Consider the following 17,908-nt stretch of genomic DNA (forward strand, 5'->3'; position numbering starts at 1 on the left):
TTAGATCACCCAGCCTTAGACCGGTTGTTAAGAATGGAAACCCCCACGCGGAGGTCAGGACCCTGAAGTGGGTGTAGAAGAAGGTGACACTGGACCTCAGAGAGGTTAATTAAAATTATATAACGAAACGGCCGAGTATTAAAATGGGAAATAAGAATAGTGAGTTTAAGTGTCGAAGGAGACATGTAGGAAAAATGTTAAGAGATTGGAAGTACAATCCTCGGACGCGAGGAAAGGATAAAAAATGATAAAATGTCGATGGAAAACAGCCTTACAGTCAGGAGGACTCAGATTATGCTTCGTGTCATAATGGCTAGTAGCTGAAGGGCTACTGAGGGTACACTTCGTAACTAACTTATAGCCAGACATCCAGAAAAATATTCGAAACCTAGAGGAGTCATTGCGGGAAGCTCAAAGTGTCTGTGAATTACAGTGTCTCTTTGTGTGTGCGTGCGTGCGTGTGTGTGAGACAGAGAGAGAGAGAGAGAAGAGCTGTACAGCTGGTAGAAAGTTTAATCCTTTGTGATTCAGTCTGAATGCACATTTGTTTGTTGGTGATTGAATGTTCCCTGGAGCTTGAGATCCGGGACTGTTTTGAATCTGATTTCTATTATGGAAATTTTAACGTGATTTCTTTTAAGGTTATGGAGTTTGCAAGATTATGAAATAAAATGTTAGCTCCTGCTCTTTTTACAGGTCATGACTACCTTACTATTTTTTCTAACTAACCTCTTTTATCCTTACATAAAAGCAATTTGTTGAGGACAGTTGAAGTCTCAGTTCAACATTAGATTATAATTTAAAAAAAGAAAATCCTATGGTTAAAATCGGTGTCCTTGGATTTGGCCATTCTTCATGCATTAGAAGTTTTCTTTTAAACGACCTATAGCATTGTAATTGAGCAATGACTGGTCAGGACTACTTAAGAAAACTAATTTTGGATCAAAGGTCTAAATTCGGGTAATTATAGTGAATTTCAAAATTGGGAGCTGTATGCATTTTATATTTTAAATATTAAACATTGAATAAATGAGTTATAATATATAAATATATATTTACAAATAAGATTCCTAAATGTATATCTAAGAACAGGCTTTAAAGTTAGACAATTCATAGCTTTAAATTAAGGGGGGGTAGATATAGGACTGAAGTTAGGGGTAGGTTCTTCACTCAGCGAGTCGTAAGTTCATGGAATGCCCTGCCAGTAGCAGTGGTGGACTCTCCCTCTTTATGGGCATTTAAGCGGGCATTGGATAGGTTATGGAGGATAGTGGATTAGTATAGGTTAGGTGGGCTTGGATCGGCGCAACATCGAGGGCCAAAGGGCCTGTACTGCGCTGTATTCTTCTATGTTCTATGTTCAATCATAAATTGATTAATTATATTTGAGATTACAGGGAGCAAGAAATATTGCAATATTTCTTTTAAAAAATCAAGGTCTTATCATAATATTGTGTGATGAGGAATGGCCATGAGGTTGCCCTAAAGCTGTTCAGTTGGTTAAATCGGCTCAGCAATTGATTTGGCACCGTAACATGAGAAGCAGAAACAGAAGGCAAAAATAATGAAAAGCCATGGTTGATGAGGTAATAAAGAAAAGGACAAAACTAAAAGGATAAGGTAACCGGAATGGTAGCGGGTATGTTGAAAAGAAGAGAAGAGATCGGGGAAGTGATGGTAAGGGGTCTGGTGGACAGGAACAAGGATCAAAGTGGAAATCCCCACAGGCGGGATGTTATTACTGTGGAAAGACAGGTCTCTTTCAGAGAGAGTGTCATGATCCGTAAAAGGAAGTAAAGGCAGTGCCATTTATGAACCTTGATGAAAAATAGGGGTGTCAGGAGTTCCTACCCCCGGGGACCCACCAGGAACCCTTGATAAATTTAAAGGTGGGACCTTACAAGGAGGAAGTAATTTTCCTAGTCGATACGGGGGCAGCAATGTCATCCTTAAAGTTTTAGCCAAAGGGAGTGGGAACGAAAAATTTAATTGTATTATGGCGACAGCTTTGTGATGAGAGGCACGAAGAGTCAGTTTTGTGCTCATGACGAGATATTGGGGATTGAATTAACTGCAAATGGTGCTATGGAATCTGTTGAGGTTCTTAAAAATGAATGTGCTGGAAAAAAAGACAACAATTACAGAAACAGGGTGAGAAGTCACAAGTGACTGGTAAAACAAAACAAAACTGCACGATTACAGTTTTTAAAATGTTTTAGTCACTTGTGTTTCCACCCTGAATTTTGTAATATATATAATTAATAATTAATATTTATAATACATCAATTGTGTTAGCCTGAATCAATATTAATTGGCAGTATTCCTTCACACATTCTCAGTGACCTGTCATATTGATTCATGATTAATTTAAAACATGACTGCATTAATTCATTGTTAATTAAAGAATGGAAAGCTACATTACTGACCAGAGTGTGTGCAGGCAGTGGCAGCAACAGTCTTATTGGTAGAGGAGAATCGGAAACTTACTTTTGGGGGAGCCTTAATAGTCAGCACCCCACATCAGGTACGAACCTACTAAATCAGAAAGCAGAACAATGACTCACAGACTCTCGGATCTTGAAATATGAGACAAGCTTAATAGAACAGGATGACCTTGTGTTAGTCACGGACAGTTGCTTGAATCCAGCTGCATTTCTGTGGCAGAGAGAGTCGGGTGGCCCTTAGCAATCCAGAACATGACTGCCTTGATATTGCTGAATATCAGACTACAGTGTGAATGAACTTAAGAGACGTACTGTTGCATGCGGTAGCTCGGTTATTTATCGACGTGTCCTCCCGGATGATTGTGGGTAAACGGCATAATGGATATGCTGTCGAAGACGGGATAGAGGGAAGCATTATCGAGGCTGAAAGACTGCCCAGCGGCTGGTCAGCCCAAACTTGTGAACTCTTTGTCCTAGAAAGAGCTCTCAGAACCTTAGAAAACAAAAAAAAGGAACATTGTGTACAGACTGGAGTGCATTATATGCATTTGGAGTGCACATACCTTTGAAAAAAAATGGCAAGAAAGAGGACTGATAAATAGCAGAGGAACACATGAGGAATTGATAAAACAAATGCTGGTATCCCTATTACTCTCCAGAGAAATAGCGATAGTTCATATAAACGGACATCAGAAGGGGAAGGAACTGGAAATAAGGGCAAATAGACTGGTCAATGAGGTAGTTACAGAACCGACCCTGAATCCTCAAGGAGCAGTGATATACTCCCTAATATACTCCCTAATTTTAGATCTTCAGGGTGCCCCGTTGTTTACTGCAAAGAGGGAAAAGGGACTAAAAGATTTAGGAGCTGCAAAGACAGCAGATGGAGCAGCCTTATAATAGTTAGTACGCCCCATCAAGTCAGAACTGTGTTAAACCAAAAGGTAGGAAGATGGTTGACGAGGCCATCCTGATGGAAGAAGATGACCTGGTGTTAGCAACAGACATCTATCGAAACCCAGCTACCTTCTTTTGGAAGGGAGAACCTCTAGACAAACGAGAATTAGAACATGACTGTTTAGATATCATAGAGTATCAAACCAAAATTAGACAAGACCTGAGAAATCTACCTTTAAATGACGGGGATGGATTGTTTATAGATGGATCATCGAGAGTAGTAGAAGGAAAAACGACATAATGGATATGCACTTGTGGAAGGTAACAAAAACCAAACAGTGGAGGCAGACCGGCTGCCTAACATCTGGTCAGCCCAGACCTGTGAATTGTGCCCATTAAATCAAGCTTTAAAACACTTAGACAATTGGAATGGGACAATTTACACTGACTCTAAGTATGTATAAAATAATAAGGGAAAGGCTCAAAGGGGCTTGTTTTGGGAGCAGAGTTTGGGGTGACCGGGCCTGTCTTTCATGGGGATTTCATGAGTGGAGATCTCATTGAAATATATCAAACTCTGACAGTGTGAGACAGATTGGAATCAGGGATGATAGTTCACTTTATAGAAAACAGCCAAATCATATTTAATAAACAAGCAAAATCAGACAAACTCATGTATATTGAATAGAGGAGCAAACTTGATGGGCCGAAAGCACTACATCAGTTCTCGTTTTATATTTCACAATGTCTAAACATATTATGGGATATGGACATTGTATGGGGGAAACTGTTTTGAGGAAATGCTCGGACATGAACTAGCATGAGGAAAGCTCAATGTAGTGAATGACCTCCTCTTATCCCGATGTTTCTGTGCAGTCTGTGGGAATGCTCTGTAAATGTTGTCATATGGTCTCAGATGTTAGGAAGGAAGTCTCTGTAGAGTCGAAACGACTATGTTTCCCAATCCCTTTTCTGATAACGAGGCTGGTGCCAGGTGTTCTGTCCGGTTTTATCCTTTAAGGCCTCAGAGCAGTTTGATACAATTGAATGTCTTACTTGGCCGATTCAGAGACCATGTCTGTGCGTCTGAAGTCACTTTTAGGCCAGACCAGGAAAGCACGGGAGGTTTACTTCCTGAAAGTATATTGGTGTAGGACATCGATGTTTACAATCAACATTGGACACAAGATCACAATTAAATACACCATATTTTAGGTCTCGATATTTTTAAAATTATTTTTAATTTCCACCAGCTGCCAGAGATTATCCTGGTCTGCATTAGTAACATATTTCACAACAGTACCATCTTCACATGGGGAAAAATCGAAAACCACACTGTCCTGATTATTTCGGTGCGACTTGACAGCTCTGTCAAAAAGAAATCGGTCGTGATGGGTCGGAGGGTGTGGTGATTGGTCAGATTGTAATTATTCTCCTCTTCGGGGACTGGACAAAGCTGAGTAATTTTCCACATTGGCAGGGAGATGTCAGAGTTGGAGCTGGAATGAAACAGCTTCCCCAGCGACTCGGCATGCTGTGCAGCACAAGTGTTCAGTCCTTTTGCAGAAATGGTGTCAGGGCCCATTGCCTTTGTCGTATCTACTGTGTTCACCGTTTCTTCATGTCTCATACAGCAAATCGAATTGGTTGAAGACTGGTATCTGTGAGTCTGTGGGCTGTGAGTGTGAGTTGGATCATCCACTCAACACTTCTGGCTGAGGATAGTGCAGACATCATACCCTTGACTTTTTTCACTGATGTACAGAGTTGTTCCGATATTTAGGATGAAGATATTTGTGGAGTCGTCTCCTCCAGTAAATTGTTTAATAGTCCATCGACATTTATGCTTATATTGAACAGGTCGACAGAATTTAGATCCGATCTGTTAGTCTTTGGATCATTTCCCCCTCTCCATCAGAAGTTAATTCTGCTATTTGGAATGCAACCAGTCACGTGTGGTAAATTTAAAGGGATGTCAACAGGTTTAGGGGCACGTGATTCCGACTTTGGCTTCAGCCCTGTATTCAGTGACCTAACCTGGTTTCTGATGCGGTAACACTTCCATTTTCATATTCTCATTCTGGTGGTGGCATCTCCCTGGTGTCACACTTCCAATTTGTTACTTTAACTCAATCCATTTAAGCCATTAATCTAAATCGTTTCTTTTCCACAATATCAACTTCTGTATTTGAAGTGAATGTGTTTCTCTCTGTTTTTCTCCCTGACCATGATTAAAAGCTCTGTAGTGTCAGTGATGTCAGTCTTATGCAGTTTCAGAGTCAAGCCACTTGTGCACCATGCATTATTTTTCAGTTCCCAGTGTACAGCGCTCCATGTTGGACAGAATGTTTGAACATCTTTGACATCCTTCTTTGGAATTGTCCAAAAACAGAAATTGCTGAAGAAATTACTGAAAATGTTGCAGTATATTCTGGAGTGAATGCAGAGTTAAACTTTCAGGTCCAGTGACACTTAACAAAGCTCCCAGATTCTCCAACATTTTTTATATTTTAATTTGCAGTATCCATAGTTATTTGTTTGAGTAAAAAATTGTTCTGTGCCTCTTCATTTCTGGAGAAACTCAGCAGGTCTGTCAGCATCTGTAGAGACAGAGAAACGGCATTAGCATTTCAAGCCCAGTGTGACTACTTCAGAACTAAAAAGGATTGGAAAATTGGATATTTAATCCCTTGTCAGAGGTGGGGGATGGGTGACAAGGAAAAGAGGGTGTGGCAAAAATAAACGGGCTTATAGCACTGGTGAACGAGTAGGATTTAACGTGTTAAAGTGGATAATGAGTAAGTTGATAATGTCCTTAGGAGGACAACAAATCAATGATGGTCATGACAAAAGTAAGCGCACAAGAAAGAGTAACAGAAACGGCAAGATTGTGAACTTCTACACCTAAAAAGAGGGTGGAAAATAAAAATGTCAAAAACTACAAATGGTAAAAGAAAAGACAAGGGGGTGTTGTTAGAAATGGGGAAAAGTGTTGTTTTTGAAGATATAGAAAAAGCATGCAGAAAAGGGGCCCTGAGGGAAAAATATCAACTCTGCAGGTACTTAGGGCAGTGTATCTTCACTTTTAGTCAATAATTATGGTTAATTAAATACTAATTCTGGAGTATAATTAATATAAGCAAGTTAACTCTTTTAAAATAAGTTTTCAGCAAAAAAAACTGAGACAACTAAAATGCCTGAGCTGTGCAAAAAATATGCAAAACTGATGAAGTGTGCAGAGAATGGAATGCACCAGCAGTATTAATACAAAATGTTAAACTATATCTTGACAAAATAATGTAAATTTCAGCACTAACAGGAGGAAGGTTGCCAACATGGGGAAGGGGAAGTAATTAAGGGTGGAGCGAAAATGGGCAGTTGTGTAGTCTAGTAAGAGAGATTTGGTAATTAGGAGTCTGGAGAAGTGACCTCACTCAGCTCAAAGGTATAATTGTTAACTAGCCCAAATCTAATTCACTTCAATGGCTTTCTGCAATTGCATCCTTTCTTGCAAGATCGTAGAATAAATTGTCTTGTTTCCAGCTTTGTTGGTCTCGTCTAAAATTTTATTGAGTTTCTTTCTTACACTGGTAAACTGTACAACATGATACACCAAGTTAGAAACTATAAAGTAAAGTAAGACAGCTGCGCAGCATGGAAATGGTCAGGCTGTTAACTATGGAACGTTCAATGTGACAGAGTTAAACATAGCTGCAGGAAACGTCACAGGCTGCAGAAACAGGAGCTCAATCTTACAGAATGGGAGTAACTGTGGACCATCCATGGGGTTGATGACGATTGGAATAGCACATTTATAGAGGTGGTCGCACAATAGTTTAAGATTGTATGGGCAAGTAAGAAATGTGTGACAGCCAGGGACTCCCCTGAGTTGAGTGATATCACAAAACAGTTTCTTGTTTTGGAAACTTGTGATGGAAAGGATTCAATGGAGGATTGCAGGCAGACCAAATAATTGGCAGTGTGAACAACTCAGCTGGATAGGAAGGTCGGAAGGAGAGTTAGCATATAGTATTGACAGTGGGGTCTTTAGTTAAAGCAACAGTGTGAAGTTTCCACAGTTATAAACATATATTCAGCATTCTCTGAGAACCTCCCTGCCAGGGTTACGGATATCACAGAACAGTGGGAGGAAATTATGCTGGAGCAGGATCAAAAGGGAGAGGTAGCTCATCATGTTGGTTGCAAAGACCTCCGCAGGAATGTGGGAATGTGGTCCATATTGGTTACAAAGACCTCAGTAGGAAGGTGGGCATGTGGTCCATGTTGGTTACAAAGACCTCAGTAGTAAGTGGGGATGTAGGTCCATGTTGGTGACAGAGACTTCAGTAGGCAGGTGGGAATATGGTACATATTGTTTACAGAGACCTCACTGGGACGGTGGGGGTATAGTCCTTATTGGTTACAAAGACCTCAGTAGGAAAGTGGGTGTGTGGTCCATGCTGGTGACAAAGACCTCAGTAGGAAGGTGGGGATGTTGTGCATGTTGGTTACAAAAACCATGTTTGGTTGCAGGCAGACCAAATAATTGGCAGTGCGAACAGCTCAGCTGTATAGGAAGGTCCGAAGGAGAGTTAGCATATAGTATTGACAGTGGGGTCTTTAGTTAAAGCAACAGTGTGAAGTTTGCACAGTTATAAACATATATTCAGCATTCTCTGATAACCTTCCTGCCAGGGTTAAGGATATGACAGAATAGTGGGAGGAAATTATGCTGGAGCAGATCAAAAGGGAGAGGTAGCTCATCATGTTGGTTGCAAAGACCTCAGCAGGAATATGGGAATATGGTCCATATTGTTTACAAAGACCTCAGTAGGAAGGTGGGCATGTGGTCCACGTTGGTTACAAAGACCTCAGTAGGAAGGTGGGGATATGGTCCATGTTGGTTACAGAGACCTCAGTAGGAAGGTGGGGGTGTGGCCCGTGTTGGTGGCAAGGACCTCAGTATGAAGGTGGTGATGTGGTCCATGTTGGTCAGAAAGATCTCAGTAGAAAGGCGGGGATGTGGTCCATGCTGGTGTCAAAGACCTCAGTAGGCAGGTGGGGATGTTGTGCATGTTGGTTACAAAGACCTCAGTAGGGAGGTGGGGGCATGTGGTCCATGTTGGTTACAAAGACGTCAGTAGGAAGGCGGGGATGTGGTCCATATTCGTGACAGAGACCTCAGTAGGATGGAGGGGATGTGGTCCATAAAACAAATTTGATGTGGCTCAGAACAAGGTTGGAAAGTCGAACCTGTTACTTGATTTTAGTGTCATGTGTCGGTGCGTATAGAACGTGGTTGAATGTGTGGCTCTAAACCTGGTTGAAGATGGCAGGCAACGTGTTTGAGAGGCATGGGTACCAGATCTGGAGAAGGTTGAAAGTCAACAAGTTGCATCTTGGCAGCATTATTTGAACATCCTTACAAATAGAGTTGCGAGGGCTGTTGGGGAGGTGACAAACAAGATTGGAAATGGCCTGAGAATGTCAGTGGGATCTTGGCTTGGAGGGAAGGCTGCATTCATAATCTCCCCGTCCCCGATCAGTGTCTGAGTGATCCTTTGATGGGTCTTAAATTGGTTTTAGTCATCAGACTGACCATTCTTTCTGGCGTTCTTATCTGTCATTTCATTTCAAACTCAATTTGTAACTTTATTTCAACCATCACACCAGTTGGTAACATTCACAACAAAGCAGAATACTTTATTAGGCATTTTACAAAGCTAGATTTACCCTCGTCCAAGAAAGTAAAGGGTCAGTGGGCAACCATGAAACATTTTGAATATATGATTGAGAATTTAAAATCGAGAATTTCGAGGGCAATTTATTTGAGTTAGTCTCTGACAGACACCAGCTGACCAGGGAATATTGGGATTTGTTGGGATTTGCCAACCAGGAGGATGGAAGGAATTTTGATAAAAGTAAATGTGTGTAATTTATAATCTGGCGTCCAGGGAATGAGCCATTGTTTCCAAGAATCCAGAGGTAACAATGGAATGAATGATTGTTTCACAAGTTAGGAGCTGATGCAGGGATGTAGAATCTTTTTGAAGTTATCACAAGCTTTAGTATGAAGCCACAATGCAAAAACGATTCATTGATATTTAGTTCCCACTGAGCTTGATGGAGTCAGTGAGAGCCACACAACATTTACATGGAAGCACTGAGAATGTCAGCTCATCAGTCACATACGAACCCATTCCCAAGATTAGGATCCCGTCTGGAAACAAATCCCTTGACTCGGCCTTGGTTTCCCCATCAACACAGCAGCTGAGTGGTGGGAAGAAATTAATAAAGAAAGGGAGTGATAGCAGCATCAGGCCGGGGGGAACTGAATGGAAACAGACTATTGCTGAAAATGCATTTGAGATCAAGCAAAGCTGATTATTTTTTTCGTTACGGTCTGTTATTTAGTTCTTAAAATATGAAACTTCTCATGTTTTAACATTTGTCCAGATGTGGAGATCACAGTATTCCATGAGGAAGATCAGTCAGCAGCCTGTCATTGCTGTTTCCACTCTGGCCTGCAGTTAGCAGTAATCCTTTCCACTTGGTCATTTATTTTGCTCTCACTGTGAACTGATCACTGGGGAAGATCCTTTTTTTTGTGGGTGTGTCTAATTCCTCATTCAGTTTTGCTTCTGTTGTTCAGCTTTCTCCTAAATGTTGCTCCTTGCAAACACCACTTTACACTAGCCTTGCTCCTGTGGTCTATTTCATTTTGTTCCTCAGATGGAGTCAGATTTCTTGCCCATTAGAAAAGGAGTGTTATCATGTTGCTGCTCCTCCTTCTTTTGGTCCATTCCTCACGTGGACTCCTTGTTCCATTAACTGCTGCAGCTAATGTTGGCTCTCAGTTACTTGGATTTACTCGTGAATTGAATTACTTTTATAACTGAATTTTTCACTGCATACTTTAACTGATCTCTGAATGGTTTTTTTTCACGTAACCCTCTAAATAACTGCATTGGTGCAGTAACTTAAGTTCTGCAGCATGTATGCAACTTATGCAAAGAGTTTAAAAGCAGTAAAATCGAAGAAGTAAATGGCATCAAAGATATAAAAAATGTTCCCCAACCAGGGAATTATGAAGCTGACAGATATGTCAAAGGGTAATTTTGCAGAATTCCATTTGCTTTCTGTCTCTGTGTGATTGTCTATTTTTCTCTGAGCCATCAGCCCCTTACACATCGTCTTGGTCTCGAAGATGTGGATGACGGCCAGAATGTTGAGAAAGATACTAAAAGTGAATGGGAACATTGTGTTAAAAATTGTTGAAAATATTTAAAACTTCTCTAGTGACGGTCAGAATAATAACCGTATCTGATATGACAGCACCATGAAACATTGCTGATGATCTTTCCCGGTTTAAGTGGAAAGTAGTTGGGAATATTCATTAAAGAAAATGCAGATTGTTGCTCGAACCCTGATTGCAGTTTTCTCTGTACAATCCTGAGATTTCATCTGATGAAAACAAATGGCAACAAATCGATCAAAAGAAAAAGCAGCAGTGAACCCGGCAGAGCAATCAATCCTCACGTGGACCAGAACATGGATAGCACTACAGACAGGAGTGATATCCGGGAAACACTGTGGATCATAATAGTAAGAGAATTGGCGAAGGATGAAAAAAGAAAATAGTGAACAGTCGATCAGATGTTGTTATGGCTACCAGGTAATGAGTGCTGCGTGTAGGGAGACCACACTTGCCCCGAGCGAAGTTTATAATTAGCACGATATCAACTGTAAGAGGGAGAGGGATAAAGGGGGTTAAAAAAAAACTTGAAGTTTTTGATCAAACACTTTGCGTCCGAGCCCAGACTCTAAGTAAAAGCACATACATAATTGTTGTTTCATGTCATATGAAGTGTAAAATATCTGAACCACAGCAGCAAACTCTCTTGAAATAAACCATTTTCTGTTTTAAAAGACATGGGGAAGAACATGAGCAGCAGATTTCTCACAGAAAGAATGGCCATGTACTCAATAATTTTGAGGGGATTGGCAGCAGGAGATTTTACCTGTTTCATATGTTACTCAGACTTCCATTAAGACCACAGCATCCACACGAAAACACCTGGTACCTTGAAAATCCTGGCATTCAGAGCTATGAAAGTATTCGGCAGTGAATCCAATCACCATGTCACGGTCGGTTACCCACCGCAATCAGAAAAACGCCATCACTTGGTACAGCTCCCCATCTGTCCATGACTGTGCATTACAGCCCCCAGTCAAGTAACATCTGAATTGGTGCAGCACTAGTGATTGCAACGCTTTGGTTTTGACATCAGACACTGTATGTGGGATCAAGTAAAGCTTTCTGCCTGAGAAAGCTGCAAGTAAAGCCCATGCTCCCAAAGCAGCTTTCCTTGGCTGTCACCTTGTGAATGGAGATCTCCCTGCTGCAATCGGATCACACACAAGGGCTCAGAATCCCCATAGTTTATCCAGCAATCTCCACAGAGATCACCAGAACTTTATCAAAGCTTGGCATCAGAGACTAATAAATGCATATGTAAACTGGTAGACAAAGAGAAAATGACAATCGCAAATAAATACACATGGGAGGACCTTCACATAAATCATTATTGATCAGGGAACATCAAAGGATAACAGCAACAAAGGGCAAAGTGGGAAACATCCCGTTTGACAAAGTTGTTTGAGTCTTCGTGGGAGTGTTGCTACCACAAGACGTCTCAGCATTTGTCCTATTAACTCTGCACCGCAGTACTGTGCATCTTTTTACAAATCGCACAATTCACACTCTTTTTGACCAGAAAATAATTCAATAGTACGCGTCATAATTAGAACCGTGCTCAACACCCCTCCTCACAAATGCTATGGCCCTACACATCAAGTGACTGCCAAAAACACACAGGATAGTGAATTCTACTTGTGCTAACCCTCACGTATCACTCCATAACACTCCATAATGAACTGCGTAACTCACCCTTTGCTCATAGTGTATGTGGGCTCCCACTTGGAGCGAGCTGCCCTTGCAAGAAACCCCCCCCCCCACCCACCACCCACAATCCCTTCACATTAAGGAATGGGAAACAATAGGTATCACGAATAGGTGGGTTGTTACTAAGCTCACCTGACCAATAGCAGGCTTTGAACCCCCACAGAGACAGAATGGTTTCCTGAACACTTTCTCGACCAGCCAGATCCAATGCTCGGCCAAACCCCATCAATATGGTCTCAGGGCAAACCCATTCTGCACAGTGTAGAGAAACAGACAATGCTGCACATTGCTGGGGAGCCTTATAATTGACAAATGACTCGCTTCAATCTCAGTAAGTGAAGACACTATCTTACGCCCATCGATATTTGCCTTGCTACATGGACACATAATCATTATCTGTCATTGAATGAAAATAAGGATGATTCAGTGCAGGAATTTATACAAGTATCTCTGTTCAAGGACTGAACCAGGAATACGAACAATAGCAAGGATGGTGCCGTACAGTTTTTCAACATTTACGTCAGAAGATGCATTTTGAAAAATAACCTCTCCCCTCCTGCTACTGGAAATCTGTCCAAATTGGAAAATTCTGAAGTATTTGGATATGAGACAGTTTGAGAGATTTTATTTTATATTGTGTGGTCCCTCCCCTGGGAAATTGCGATCACACCATCAATTTTCTAAAATCATTTTGAATAAACAGACGATGGCAACAGATTTATTGTAATGATGTTATATAATTGAAATTAAGACCATGCTTGAATACCTCAAGGACTGGATTAATTTGATCCTGTTAGTTTCCAAATGTGATTTGCAACTTGTCTTCAAATAAAAGAAAATGCATTATTTCACTCACTATCAGTCCCATGAAAATCTAAGTATCTTTTGACATTTGTTTTCAGTGATGACTTTCATTTCGTTGAGGCTATTCCATCAGTAATTCAATATTTCATGTTGAAGGGCTTCTTGATAATTGTTCTGCTGCGCACTGTAATGTCACTGCTTTCCTTGTTCAGTCAGTTATGTAATTCATGTTGGAAATTCTGTCTGTGAATGAGCACTCTCATATAGAACCTGAAACTGATACTGACCGCAATAACAACTGGAACTTAAACGAGGTAATATTTCCTCAAAACAAAGTAAAAAAAATCAAAAATTTAAATTCAATATTCTAAAGTAATAGCATTACAGAATTCAGAAGAGGCCCTTCGCTCCATCGAATATGTAACTGCAACATTACACTATAAATTACACGAGTCCCAATCCCAAGCACTTAGTCCACAGTCTTGAAGGTTATGTCTATTCAAGTGCTCATTCAAGTTTTTTTAAAATGTTTGGAGCATTTCTACCTCAACTAGTCTCCTAGTAAGTGCAGAGCAGATCCCATCCTTTGCATGTCATGTCTCTTCCAAACCTCCTGGCCTCCTGATTAAATATTTGCTTCCATGTTATTGGCCCTTTGACTCAGGGGCCAACTGTTTTCTATTTATCCTGTCCACGCCCCTCATAGTCTCACACATATGGATCTCGGCCCTAAAGAAAGCAGCCCGAGCTTATTCAACCTCCCATCTCACAGTTAAATTACTGCAGCCTAAACAACATCGTGGTGCATCTCCTTCGCACTCTGCCGAGTATAATCATATTCCTTCTTCTGATGCAGTGAGCAGAACTGAACACAATACTCCAACCGTGGACTAAACAAGGGCCGAAACAGCTCGTATCGGACCTCCCTGCTCTTACAATCTGTATCTCAACACGTTTCCTGAAGGCCTTAACTACCTTATCAACCTTTCCTGCTGCCTTCAGAGATCTGTTAACAAACACTTCAGGAGCTTTTGGTTGCTTTCAACTTTCACATGTCTGACCATTCATTGAGAACTGCCTTTTCTTACAACTTCTGCCAAAGTCATCACCTCACCTGATCAATGTCAAAGTCCATCCGTCACTGATCTGTCCATCTGACCAATCTGTCTATTTCCATCTGCAAACTAAGAATAGTTTCCTCACTGCCAGCCACTCGGTCAATATATGCATCATTCACAGATTTAATCATCAACCCCAACCACCCCTTCAGTGTGCGCACACACACAGACACACGCACACGCAGACACATACACATAGACACACACGCACATGCACACACACAGACACACACACATGCGCGTGTGCACACACAAGCTAACAGGTACACACTTCATTATCATTTCTGAGTAACAGTAAGGACCCAACACTGATTGTTTTGCTGAACACCACTGTTTACCAGCCTCCAATTGCAGAAACAGCCTCCTATCAGCTTTTCCTGCGCCACCCCAACTGAGCCAATTTTGCTGACAATTTGCAATGTTATTCTGAATGCCATGTGCGTTTACCTGAGTTATCAATCTCCCTTGTGGATCCTTGCCAACGGCTTTTCTGGAGTCTATATAAACTTCAATTGCCCTACCCTCGTCTACAAATCTGGTCACCCCTTCATAAAACTCCACCAGGTTTGTGAGGCATGAACCCGCCCCCGACAAAGCCGTGCTGACTATCAATGATCAAAACTTGCCTCTCTAAATGGAGATTAGTCCTCTTCTTCAGAATTATCTCCAATAATTTCCCTAACACTGATGTGAGGCATATTGATCTGTTATTCCTGGTCTATCTCTACCATCCTCCTTGAGAAATTGAAACTCATCAGCCGTTCTCCAGTTCTCTGGCACCTGCCTTGTGGCCCGAGAGGCATAAAAGGCTTGAGACAGAGTCCCTGAAATGTCTTTCCCCATATCCTTGGTTATAACCTTTCGAGACTGAGGGATTTGTCTACTTTTAAGCTTACCAATTGTGTAATACTTGCTGGCATCAGATATAAAGCTGCACAAGACAGAGTGAGTCAGCTTATTATTTTGTTTTCTTGTGGTTTTCCTTCCCAGTGCTGTTCCCATCCATACTGAGGTGGGGCAAAACGTATTTCCTGATACCTTGGATTTTGAATTCCATTTTCTTCCGACAAACATCTTCCAAAGTCTTCTCGACCAGCTAATATAAGAATTTCTTTCATAAACTTGGAAGAATGTCTTAGTTATTTCTCTCTCTCTCTCTCTCTCTCCCTCTCTCTCTCTCTCACACACACACACTCCACATATATCTCACACACATGTAGATTATTCTTCCACCTTCCTACTTAATACGATCCTTTGTGAAAGAAATTCACGCTGTTTATCGACAGGTCCTTCAATCTTCCCACTGAGCAAATGCACAAATTCATCTCGATCAGACACAGACTGGATGGTCTCACAATTGTTCCCAATGAATTCAAGTGAATGTAGTTGACAGCTCCCATTTCAGAAATGGATCAAAGTTAGAAGACAGAAGGTTGTAGTGGAGGGTTATTTTTCAGACTGGAGGCCTGTGACCAGGCGGACCACAAGGATCGGTGCTGGGTCCACTTTTCTTTCCTTTATTTATACAAATCATTTGCATGTGAACATAGGAGGTATAGTTAGTAAGTTTGCAGATGACACTAAAATTGGAGGTGTAGTGGACAACGGAGAAGGTTACCTCAGATTACAGCAGGATCTTGATCAGATGAGCCAATGCGCTGAGAAGTGGCAGATGGAGTTTAATTCAGATAAAGGTGCTGCATTTCGGGAAAGCAAATATTTGCAGGACTTAATGGTCAGGTCCCAGGGAGTGTTACTGAATGAAGATGACCTTGGAGTGCAAGTTCATAGCTCCTTGAAAGTGGAGTCTCAGGTAGGAAAGTGAATAAGGCGTTTGGTATGCTTTCCTTTGTCGGTCACAGCATTGAGGACAGAAGTTGGGAGGTCATGTTGCAGCTGCACAGGGCATTGGTTAGGCCACTGTTTGAATATTGCGCGCAATTCTGGTCTCCTTCTTATCAGAAAGATGTTGTGAAACTTGAAAGTGTTCAGAAAAGATTTACAAGAATGTTGCCAGGATTGGGGGATTTGAGCAATCGGGAGCGGCTGAACAGGCTGGGGCTGTGTTCCCTGTAGCGTCCGAGGCTGAGGGTGACCTTAGAGAGGTTTACAAAATTATGAGGGGCATGGATAGGATAAATAGACAAAATCTTTTTTCCCTGGGGTTTACGAGTCCAGAACTAGAGGGCAGAGGTTTAGGGTGAGAGGGAGAAGATATAAAAGAGAGCTAAGGGGCAACTTTTTCACGCAGAGGGTGGTACGTATATGGAATGAGCTGCCAGAGGAAGTAGTGGAGGCTAGTCCAACTGCAATATTTAAAAGGCATTTGAATGTATATATGAATAGGAAAGGTGTGGAGGGATATGGGCCGGGTGCTGGCAGGTGGGACTAGAGTGGATTGGGACATCTGATTGGCATGGATGGGTTGGACTGAAGGCTCTGTTTCCCTGCTGTACATCTCTATGACTCTATGACTCGAAATCAAATTGAGACAAATTAACATTAAATTATAAACAACAACATTTAAACAATTATTTTGTAATTAGAGCAGAATGATCAAGTTGGGTTCTAAATTAACAAGGAAGAATGCCATTGAGTTGACTCATATTCAGATTCTTGAGATTTATTATCATAGACCTGGATCTAATCCTATTATTGCAGATGCAAGAACTTCAATTTCGTAAATATATGGAATTACAACGCGAAAGTTCACAATGAAACAATGGTCAATTGTCGTAAAATCCCATCTGGTTAACTAATGTCCTTTAGTGATAGAAACATTCTGTCCTTACCTGGTTTCGTCTGCAAGTGACTCCAGTCCCATAGAAAGTGTTGTGGTTGATGGAGCTCATTTAAACTGCAGGAGTTCCTCAAAACTGTGTCCTCAGCCTAACTATCCTTAGTAATTATATAACTGGCACACCTTCAATAAAAATATCATAAGTCAGTTGGCTGGAAAGCTGGTACGACATGTAGAGAGATGAGGTGATCGTTAGGTTAAACTCCTCATCAGTTCTCTCTCACTGTGACAGCACAGCCCTGTGGAAGTCTGGCGATTCCTTCATGGTGTCTCTCTGTCAGAATCCTGGAAATATTCACCAGAACATATTTCAATTAATGCTCGATGTTGAATGAGATTCCAAAGTAATACCAGCAATAAAATAAATTCAATAACACAGGAAATGGGAGCGGTTTGGATTATATGGCCCACATCATTCCACATCTAGATGTGAAAAATTGTCTGATCTGAACAGGGAAAGAAAAACAGCGCTCCTCTTGTGCCATGATAATGTATTTATGAACATTATATAAGACAGGTTCACCCATTGTAATTTTAGACTTTCTCGACAGTTGTTTGACATTCAATAACTGACACTTGCTGAATGCTATGATAAATTATGTGGCAATGTTGAATTCAGTGGCACTTGCAGCACAGTGTTGCTCCTTTAAAAATAACAACGACGAAAAATTACAGTAATTCTGGACACAATGTGCCAACATCTGCTCCATGCCACTGAAACTCACTGATGGCAGCTCGTATTCAGAACATTACTGGACTTGGTGAAATAACTCCTCACAGGCTGGTTCCCGGTCACCAAGTCACTCTTTGTTTACACGAGGAAAGACCTTGACACTTCCCCAATTCCCTCAGAGCCAGCTCTCAGAGTGCCTGGATGTCT

Source organism: Chiloscyllium plagiosum, chromosome 16 (genome assembly GCF_004010195.1).
Source record: "Chiloscyllium plagiosum isolate BGI_BamShark_2017 chromosome 16, ASM401019v2, whole genome shotgun sequence".
Lineage (NCBI taxonomy): Eukaryota > Metazoa > Chordata > Chondrichthyes > Orectolobiformes > Hemiscylliidae > Chiloscyllium > Chiloscyllium plagiosum.